The sequence below is a fragment of the Panthera uncia genome, chromosome B4 (assembly GCF_023721935.1).
Source record: "Panthera uncia isolate 11264 chromosome B4, Puncia_PCG_1.0, whole genome shotgun sequence".
Lineage (NCBI taxonomy): Eukaryota > Metazoa > Chordata > Mammalia > Carnivora > Felidae > Panthera > Panthera uncia.
This window is the reverse complement of record NC_064809.1, coordinates 56326757-56337607: the sequence shown is the minus strand read 5'-3', so window position 1 is coordinate 56337607 and position 10851 is coordinate 56326757. Positions and strand designations below refer to the sequence as shown.

Genomic DNA, 10851 nt, shown 5'->3' with positions numbered 1-10851 from the left:
GAAGCAGGCTCCAGGCTCTGAACTGTCAGCACAGAGCCTGACGCAGGGTTCGAATTCATGAACCATGCGATCATGACCTGAGCCAAAGACAGACACTTAACTGACTGAGCCACGTAGGTGCTGGATCACCATTACATTGTTATGTTTAAGCCTTATGAGTAGTGCCATCAGCTAGTTGAAGCCTTGATGTTACACATGACATAACCTAAGGAAGCTGGGCACCAGAAACATATTAATTTGTGTCAGTCAGAATGAAACAAGGTTGCATCAATGTGTGTATTTGTATATATTTGAGAGCAGTCACATTTGAAGCTGTTTTTGAAGGCATCAGGTATAGCAGCATAGTTTGGGGCCAGGCAAGTCCACATGAGTTTTTCTGTTTTTGTAGCACATGGGTGGGGATGATGAGCCAGCCAGGGGTCAGATTGGGAGTTGAAGCTGCTTCTTGCCAGACTGTGGTGCTTGGGTCCAGGAGACAAAGAGAGTATTAATTGTTTCACACTCTACCTTTAGTGCCTCCTCAGATCTGAGGTGTTTCCTCTCCAAGGGTCAGGATTGTTCTCCTATAGTTATGAAATTGATGTGTCCACCCCAGTTACTTTCTTTAATCATCTTTAACCATCTTTCTTTAATCTCTGACTTGACCTAGACCTTTTGTCTAGAAAGGAGAGATGCACATGAGAGAAGGCATTGTTACAAAACTTAGAGACTCATTATGTATTCCATTTTGGCCCACATGGGCCATGTAGGAAAGTTCAGTAAGCAGTGTATTAAACCAAGTGGTTATCATTTTTATGATCTACAACCTTGTCCCAAGAGCTATTCTGGGTGGCTGAACCAGAATTAAGTTTGGTTCCCTACACCCACATTTTTCAGGGCTGTCACCCAAAGAATGAGCCAACCAGAATGGTCCAGGGTTGATTTTTGGGAAAGAGAGACTGGACGTGCCTAAGAATGGTCAGGGCTGGATGCTACGCTTGCAGTGAGTTTGCATGGTGGATGAGGAACAATGAGTTTGGAGACTCCACTGCTTTTATAACAAGAAGTAAGTAAACCTACTCTTTGCTTTGGAGGGTGACATTATTTCATCTTTTATAATTTGCTTGTTGTAAACACAACCCTGAGAAATGGCCTGGGATAAAGAGTGGACACTGCATTCGTGGCCTGTGCTGCAGGATATAGAAGAGCAAGAGAGACCACAGAGGAGTGTCTCTTCCAATAGAACTATAAGAAACAATCCTCTGAAACTCATTACTATCTTGACCAATGGGAAGCATGTCTTAACATTACTCAGTGTCCTTGAGAAGAGGACACCCCCAGGAAAATTTTCTATTGGGTCTTGATGTGAGGAATAATACTTGGGCTTCTCCCTAACAATTGGATATATGGAAATAGATCCTTTTTCTTCCTTCTTGCCTGTTGGAGAGAGTAAAATCAAATTTGTACAGTCTCTGGCACAAGAAGGTCTTCAATAAATGTGTGAATGAAGGATACAGAACTGTAAAGTAGGATGTGCATTTTGTGGTGAACTCACTCTTGGTTCCATTTTATTCCTCTGCCTCTTTATCCCTTTATCTCATTTTTCATACTTTAATTTAAATCGGAATCAAAGATCCACACCTTTTATTTTTTATAAGCTGGAATTCAAATCCAGGTCTTCTAATTCCAGTGTCCTATATTATATCTAGTTCTATTCTGTTTGAAGTTGGAAAACAGCTGGTTAATGTTTTTATCTTAAACAATTCATGAAGAGAGTTACTCAATCACTCATCATATGTCTCTTCTGTCACTACCATGTTCGTTCTGTTTCCAATGATTTAGCCAGTTTTTTTTCCTTCTGTACTCCAGACTCTCTCTTATTTTGTACACATAAACCCAGACCCTCAGATGTGAATTTGAAGACTTTTTATCTTTTTTCAAGCCAACATGCTCAGAACTTTTAGCAATGTATAGCAATGTATGTTACTGTTAACTCTATTAGAGGTTTTTTTGTTGTTGTTGTTTGTTTGTTTTTCTTTTTTTAAATACAAACAATACCACACTCAGTTATGTCTTTATCCTTCATCCTGCTTTGGACAAATCATCTCATTATTTCTTTTTAATTCTTTTTGGATTGGAAAATTTATGAGGCTTTGTAGTTATAATTTCCTACTATAGAGAGACAGAAAAATACATTGTAGGTTCCAGCTATGCCCAGGTAAATACTCAGAATTCAGAGGCTGCCTATAGGAATCAATTTTTTTTATTGTATAAATGTTTGATCATTTGTTTCTGCAATAAAAATTAAAAGTCGCTCAAAAATGAATGGGGATATTGCACAATCCAAGAAGTGTTTAAAATAACTGGAAGCAGTGTGACCAAACCTGACTATTAGGGTAATGATCCAATTGATTACTCTTTCCTGGAGCGAAGTTACCTGGAAAGAAGCCATTTTGAGCATACAAAACAATGTGCAGTAATTTAACATGTTCTTTTGAAAATCAACCTATGGATCAAATTCTAAATTTGTTTAAGTGTATCACCATCAAGGAGAAGATGGGGGTAGAAATTCCAGATACATAGATATGGAACTTTTATTTACTGTCTTCAAATAAGTTCCTGGGATTTCAATAAGAAGGACATTTTTGTGTGTTTTTAAAACTATCCTCTTCATTTTATATGCTTTTGTTGACCTTTCATTTTGTCCATTCTTTCACTCTCTACCACATTTCACCTAATATATGATACAATTGGTAATACAGTACCAAAAATTTGAAAGAAGTAACAGAAACAAGAGTCATCATGAATTCAGAGACCCAAATACATAAACCTTACTGGGACTCAAGCTTAATATTTTATTGCCTTGCTTGACAATTAGTTCTGTTACTAATTCTAAGTTAGCAGAATATATCAGTCATTATCCTTTTCCTTATAAATAAAAAAAAAAACACCAAATGTCCATCAATTGATGAATGGGATAAAGAAGATGTGGCATCTATCTATCTATCTATCTAACTATCTATCTATCTATCTATCTACAACAGAATACTACTGGGCAATGAAAAAGAATGAAGTCTTGCCATTTGCACCAGAGTGGATGAAACTAGAGTGTATTATGCTAAGTGAAATAAGCCAGTCAGAGAAAGACAAATATCATATGAATTCACTCATATGTGGAATTTAAGAAACACAACAGATGAACATAGGGGAAGGGAAGGAAAAATAAGATAAAAACAGAGAGGGAGGCAAATCATAAAAGACTCTTAAATACATGAAACAAACTGAGGGTTGCTGGAGGGGTGTCGGGTGGAGGGTTGGGCTAAATGGGTAATGGGCGTTAAGAAGGGCACTTGTTGGTATGAGCATTGGGTGTCATGTTATAAGTTCTGAGTCACTGGGTTCTACTCCTGAAACCAAGACTATATTGTATGTTATCTAACTTCAATGTAAATTAAGTAATTATAAATAAAATTTAAAAATATTAATAAAGACCCATGTATCTCACTGAAGGTAAACCTCTATATATTTATGATTCAAATTTTATAGCAGTAGATACACAGAATATACTGTGAACGTTAGGCCTGAAAGAAATCCACATATTAAAAAAACCCAAAACACTACTTTTACATGTTTAACTCCCCCACATTGTATACTCAGTATTTAAGATTAAAGAACAGAAGACAAATTGAGAAAGAGTAGATTAAGAGACAAGATGTGGGGACTACAAATGTTTTGCCTGAATAGAACCAATCTCATTCTCTCTGTTTTTTTCTCACAAATAAGGAAAATTTAACAATAAGAATAATAAACACTTCAATACTAAAAACAATGCAGTTGTGGTTTTGGCTGGTAAAGGATTTAGGTTTTATATATTATTTCTCCTTTTCAAAACTGTGGCTGAAAGTTTTAAACAGTTCATCCTAAATACTTACCAAGATGATAAAGTTTAAAAAATGCGAATTCTTTTTTAAAGGTATATGCTCTGTCACATTTCAGTCAACTTCGGCAGCAAAAAGCAGTGTTGGCAGTTTTACCAACTGTTTGTAACCAGTTCAGTTCAGTCTGGCTCTGAGTTGTTAATAGTACTACCGATCCTTAATTCTTAGGACCACAGGGGAATGTTTAAATAAAAGAACACTCGATTTCATAGTAGTTTTTAAATGGAAACATATGTATTTGTAATAGGGCTTTAAACGTTTTTTTTTTTTCAGTAAGCACTTAATATGTGGCATCTGCTAGGTATAGTGTGTCTTTTTCGGTTTTTCTGAAGAGGCACATCAAACTCAGTAAAATTAATAGTTTAGATGTGGGTATCTCGGGTGTAATCAGGATTAAGAATGCCCAGGGAAGGAAGATTGTTGTTGGTTATTTTTTCTTTCATAGATAATCCCTTATCTTACATTTAGGGCGAGAAGAAGAGAAAGAGAAGACTTAAGATACTTTCTCGAAGATGGTTGATTTGAAGAAGTTCACTTTTAAAATTTGATAGGCATACAGTGTTTGGTGAGACAGGTAAAAATAGACATAGTATAAACCACTCACGTACCTGGGATTCTTATCCAGTACTTTAAGATTTCTTTGAGTGGTGTCAGTGGTTCAGTCCATAATCACTAAACTTAAATTACCATTTTATAGTACACTCTTGTTAATGGAGTGAAGGTTGACAAATTACACTAATTTTTTTTTAATGGGTAATTCATAACCATTAGAATGGTGTTCCATATTGGGTCTCTTGCATCACCTAAATTTCCCTCCACTTCTCAGACCACAGATTTTCATGTTTTTTTATTATTATCCCTCTCTATCTTCTTTAGGATTCCCAAGTACGCTGTCTCTGCTGTCTTTAACACAGATGACCAAAAAAATCCAAGGTGAACTTTGTGCAAATCAGCTAGGGTCAAATATTCCACACTCCTAATATTTACTAGCATTTCTTCAATATCTCCAAATATGTTGGGGGGATTAAAATTGCCTCAAACATTTTTAAAGAATCTTGAATACCTTGGACAAAATTAAAGCTCTTTCCCATCAATATAGGAGAATATGGGAACACAGATTGATACAAATCACAGTTGATTTGCCTTAATTTCCCCCATATTTTGAAAGCTATGCATAGTATATATATATATATATATAAATATATGTAGGTATATTGTGTGTGTATATAAGTTAGCATAGCAAAGTGATTAAGAGTCTTTTAAAATTTCTTTTTTTTAAATGTTTTCCAATGTTTATCTCTGTGCCTCAGTTTCCTTATCTGTAAAATAATATAATAAAATCACATACCTCATGGGTGGTTGTGAGGATTGAGTTTATGCACATAAAGCACTTAGGATATGCTTGTAAAGTTATAGGGATTCAAAAACTTTAGTAATTGTTAATTATAATATGCATCATATATATATGCATACATAATATGCAATTGCTTAGTCTACAAAATAAGACAAATTTATGTTTTTGAATACATTCCTAAATGCATTTTATGTTTAATATATAGTAGATATGTATACTTAATATATGGCACATTTCAATTTTCTTGAAAATTTCACAGTTATGTAATGACCAATATGAGAATACCAAAGCAGCTCATGTCTGGACGTTCCATATGATACATTTGGCATTTTAAATCTACCCATTTAATGAATTAACATTTCCCGCTGAAAACTGACTCTAATATAAAGTGTAAGTGGCATCAAGGTGAGGTGGAGGAACATAGGCTTAGAGCTGGCGTGGTGTAGATTCTCATTCTGGCACAACCACTTAGAAGCTATGTGATTTTGGGCAAGTCACTTAACCTCTCTGAGCTTTGGTTTTTTTTTCATCTGCACAACAGGGATGCAGCGTTTCTTGCAAGTTTGTGGTAAGAAGTAGAGAGAAAATACATAGAAGAAGCACTTGGCCAAGAGCCTGGCACATAGTAAATGCTTGATAAATGGAAACACTGATCTTTAATGTGTCAGACCCACTTCAAACGTGGCTATTTTTTAAAAGCCCAACACAAACAAACATCCCACTGGAAGTTTTTGATCAGCTATGCTGTTGCTATGTAATGATCATGAGTGAGTCTTAAGGGCATGTGGTTTCAATAACCCTAATGGTTGGAAGTTGCTGCCTGTAGGAGCAAAAGGGAAGAGGTTGGTGATTCATCTGTATCTTACCAGGCAGCTTGCAACTTTGCACCCTGTCCCGCTCTGCCCAGCCTCACCTCTCCTGCCAGTAGGAAGCTCACTTGCCCCAGGAGCTGTTACAATGAACAAGCTATAGAAGCTGGAGACAGCAGTGCTTTGCTTGGTGGGGTCAGGCCAGGCAGGCATGTTTGTCTCCCATTGTCTAGAGAGCCAGGGAAAAAAGATTCACTCTGTCCCTTTTATTTTCACTGAGTCTGAGAGAAGTGGATTAAAACTTGTAAACAGCAATTTCTCTTCAAATGTTATATATTTTCATATAATTGGTACTAAAAGGCTTTTTTTTTTTTTTTTTTTTTTTTTTTTTTTGTAGCTGGGACTGATTCGCCTCTTGCACATTATATAAGGATCTGGGTCTGACATAGTAATAGCTAACTGTGAAAAGCAACTACATATGTACTATGAAAATAAATCATTTAATGTATGCCAAGAACTCCTTAGAATAAAAATAATACTTACATTCAAAGTATAGTGCAATTATTAAGTTCTTATGAATTCTTATATTCTTATTATGCAAATGGGTCTGACATGAAGCTTGCATGATTGAATAAATGTGAGGAAAAGTAGCATATAGGAAAGGTGTTTCATGCACACGTGCAGAGAATTTTTTTCACACAGTTGGTGAAGACACATTGATCCAGCAATTTGAATGTTATTATTATCCCTGGTCTGTCTCATTAAATACTTAAGAAAACATAGTAAAATTGTTTAAGGATACACATTTAGAATGCCATATCCAGAGCTATATCCAAGCAGCAAATGATTACACTGCTTATAAATTCTAGGCAGATGATAATTTAGAGTCCCCATGAAAGCCCTGAGTTTATTTGATTGTTCTCTTAATTACTGGGCTCTGTGCTATCAAATATTTGTGGAAGAGGAAGCTTTTCTTTGTGGGAGTGGATAATAACTGTGCTTACACTTTGAAAATTTTGCCTTGAGTTATTAAGATTTGCATTCTCACTTTTGTTCCAAGGAAAGGTGTTTAGCCATTTTTAGAAAGCAGGTACCAAATAATCAATCATCAAACACCCCAGAAAGTTTCCACTCTAGGCAAGTGCAAAATCTCAGGTATTAGCAATCCAGTTCCAGAAACAAATCTACAAAGGGTGGAAAGGGGGAGAAAGGATGTATCACTTTTCTAGGTGAATATATTGTGATTGGTATGTGTTGCGTGCATTAAGAAACTGCATTTGCTTACTAACTGCCATTTAGAAACCAGCCAGAAAAAGTCTGAGAGAGATCGTACAGACAGGCAAGCCCTAAGCCTCCCTCCCATGCAGCTTCAGCGCCCTGCTCTTCCAGGCGCGTGAAGAATAAACAGACTGTGGTCATTGATCTCCTGGTGGTGTTGTTGCACTCTGGGAAATGCTAGGGGTGCCCAGGGACACGGCTCAGTCAATGGATGCGCAACTGAAGAAAATCACCGAGATGAGGAAAGAGAACATGAAAATCGGCTCGAGAAGAGGAAAGGGAGAGAGAGAAAAGGAAACGTGTTGCTCGTATTGTGTTTGAGTCCCCTTCTCCATCACCCTCTTCCAGACCCGCTGCCTCCTTGGTGAAGAAGATCAGTGGTACCCCCCCATCCCTGCTCTACCCTAGTTTGAGATTTAATAGGGTTTCTTTTTTCTCTTTTCTTTTCTTTTCTTTTCTTTTCTTTCTTTCTTTCTTTTCTTTTCTTTTCTTTTCTTTTCTTTTCTTTTCTTTTCTTTTCTTTTCTTTTCTTTTCTTTTCTTTTCTTTTCACCCCTGGCAAACCCGCAGCTGTCATAAATCAATGAAAGTAAGATTGGAAGAGATAAGCCCGGCAGCTGTCAGAGCACACACTTAAATCAGCCCCACAGCTTATGCTCCGGGCATTACCTACGGAGTTTCCTCCCGTGGTGATGTAACTCTGAGGGTCTCTCTCGCCTTCACGCGCTGACTCCAGTGTCGCCGGAGTCGAAGCCCAGCGCGGAGCCTTTCCCTCCTAAATATCATTCCTTGGTCCTCAGGCATTGGGTCTTTGGGGTTCACCCACACAGAACAAAACCAGTTCAACCAGCCCGGAGGCAGGGGTGAGAGCGCCCGAAAACTTTTCTCCCCCCTCCCCGCACCCCAAGGAGTAGGTGGGTTCAAAGTGCCGGCGGCGGGGACCCGCGGGCGCACCGCCGGGCTCGGGGGTGGGGAGGTAGTGGTCGCTTTAAAAAGCAAACCTCTCCCCGCTCCAGCCTTCGCGCCGGGCAGACGGCGGCTCGCCTCCCAGAAGGTTCCGCGGACACCCGCAGACCCCCACACGCGCACCCCGTGCAAGCTTTAAGGTTGTGCAAGCGGGGGTGAGGGGCGAGCAGGGGCCCAGGTAATGGTCGCAGGGCTGCGGGTGAGGTTCCAGCGCAGGGAAGAAGTTGACAAAGGGGACCTGACTAAACCCGAATGCGTATTTATAGATGCGAGCTCCACCGAGATCTAGAGATAGCCTCCTTCCACTCCTGCCATTTCATTTTATCGCTCCTTTAAGCGGAGGGCAGATTTTTTTTTTTTTTTTTTAAACATTCCTGCACGGTGTGGGTAATCACCGCGTTATTTACAATCTAGTTACTCTGCAGCAGACGGGGAAGCAAACTCTGGGGCTCCTTTCTTTCGGATGGACAGAGAGGGCGGCCAGGCGGCAAGCTGCAGCAAGGAGCTCAGGGTGGGTTTGCGGGAGCTCGGGGGCGACCTGGAGGGAGTCGGAGCCCCCGGCGCCGCCCCCGTGCCCGCGCCCGCCCCCGCCGCACCCCCCGGGGCGGGCGCCGGGCCGCGGTGACCGCCGGCTGGTGCGCTGCCCTCGCCTCCCCCATTGTTCCTACTGTCTTTTTGCCTTTTGTTATTTGCACTCGCATTGTGTTGTTTGTCTCTGAAGCCGCCTCATGACCAGCAAAGGGATTTCACCTCGTCCTTGAGAGCCACACGGGGAGCGAGAGCGAGCGAGCGAGAGCCGGGGGGGAGAGGGACACGCGCGCGCGCACACACACACACACACACACACGCACACGCACACACACACACACAGAGTGAAAAAGGCGAGCCACCAAAACCCATCTCCAGTCTCCTCCCGGGGGCCCCCGGCCCGCCACTGTGCCACTTTGCATCCCACGCCAGAGGAGACATTAAGGAGACCCGGTAAGGTGCGTGAATCGCAGCGTTTTAACTTTGTTGTTCGTCCCGATGTTGTTGTGGGCAGACCTCCAAGGCGCAGAGCTCCCCTCAGCCGCTCGCCGTGCCCGCCACTCAGCACTCGCTCCCGGCTCCAGCTGGAGAGCCGGCGGAGGAGGGAGGGGGCCGCCACCGGAGTTTCCTCAAGTACGGAGGGAGGGGGACTGGGCTGGGGGTGAGGGGGGGTGGGGAGGCGGGAGGCGGCTCGGGACTTGAGGTGTCCCTGGCATCCTCCGGGGGGGCGGCCGGCCGGGGGGGGGGGACCCCGGAGCGTGGGCTTGGACCCCGTTCAGGAAATGGGATAACTTTAGATGTTTGTTGGGGAGCCTGCGCGCTGTTGCCGGTATTGTTTTGTAAGTGGTGGCGGTGGAGGTGGTGATGCGAGAGGAGGGCAGGAGTGCGGGGAAGACCCGAGGCTCGCGTGTGCATCTGGGCTGACGCCAGACCACAGACCCTGAAAGTTGGACAAAGCTCTCTCCCCTTCCTGGAATATAAAGGCGACCCCCAGCCCACCCCACAGTCTTAATATTCCACCCCCCCCTTTAGTCTTTTTGTTTCGCTTTCTGCACTCCCTCTCCCTACCAGTCCTTCTCTCTCCCGCCTGGAATTTCGGAGACCAGTCTCATCCTTCAGAATTCTAGGGATTCCAGAGACCGGAAGCGTTAATTTTAATTGCAACTACTTTCCCCCCACACCCCCCTCCCTCCGTGTACGAAGCGAAACCACTCACGTGTTGTGTCACTTTAAGCGCGGGCTTGGGAAATGTCGCTTGCACTGTGGGGCTAGAGTAATGAGCAAGGAAAAGAGGTTATCTGAGTTAAAATCAAATTGGATTTGGAAATATTTGCGTTTGATAGCAGCAGTTTCTTGAGTGTTGATCTGCTGGCGTCGGAGGTACATGAAGCATTGTTTACATATTTTAATAGTCGTTTCCCTTGCACTTTGCAAAGCGAATTTATTAATAAATAGATGGACCCTGGTGAGTATCTGAAGACGCTGGCCTCTGTGACTAAATGCAGAGTGTGGTGAATGTGAATTCATTTTAATGTCTTTCTTTCTCAACTAAAGCAGGTCAAAAGGAGGAACTCTGTGAATATGCAGAGCCATAGCCAGGCAGTCTGGGTGGCAGTCCACTGTACTTCTTCAGAAAAGTTTAGGGATTTGTTCTATCCCAGTTGAGAGCCTCACAATATCCAGATATCCAAAGTAGTTTGTCAAGAAAGGCATGAGCCGGATTTCCCCAGAGACTGCCTTCAGGCTCAACACAATTCTTCAGTCAAGGGCAAGACCAAGGGAGATCTGTGGGATTTTGGGTAATAAGTGTGGGAATCTGCAAAGGGACTAGACAGAGTGATTTGTTTCCTTGCTGCTCATAAATAATGGCCCCTAGTATCCTTAAAAAAAAAAAAAAAAAGCCCACGCAAACAAAACAAGCCAATGAAGTAGGCGCGTGGGAGATTTGTAGGCAATGGGCATTTCAATCAGAAAAAAACAGAGCAGAGTTTTTGATCAGG

At 41.7% G+C, this 10851-nt stretch overlaps 1 protein-coding gene across 3 annotated transcripts in view; it reads left to right on the top strand.

Annotated features, from left to right (window-relative positions):
• Positions 1-8682: 8682 nt before the first annotated feature.
• SOX5 (SRY-box transcription factor 5) overlaps positions 8683-10851 on the top strand; it is a 1013639-nt gene continuing 1011470 nt past the window's right edge. For 2 of the 3 annotated variants that reach the window (XM_049627170.1, XM_049627165.1), the window contains exon 1: positions 8683-9309. The gene's annotated coding sequence lies outside the window, so the exon portion shown is untranslated. The remainder of the gene's footprint in view (positions 9310-10851) is intronic. The other variant, XM_049627167.1, reaches the window with a different exon arrangement.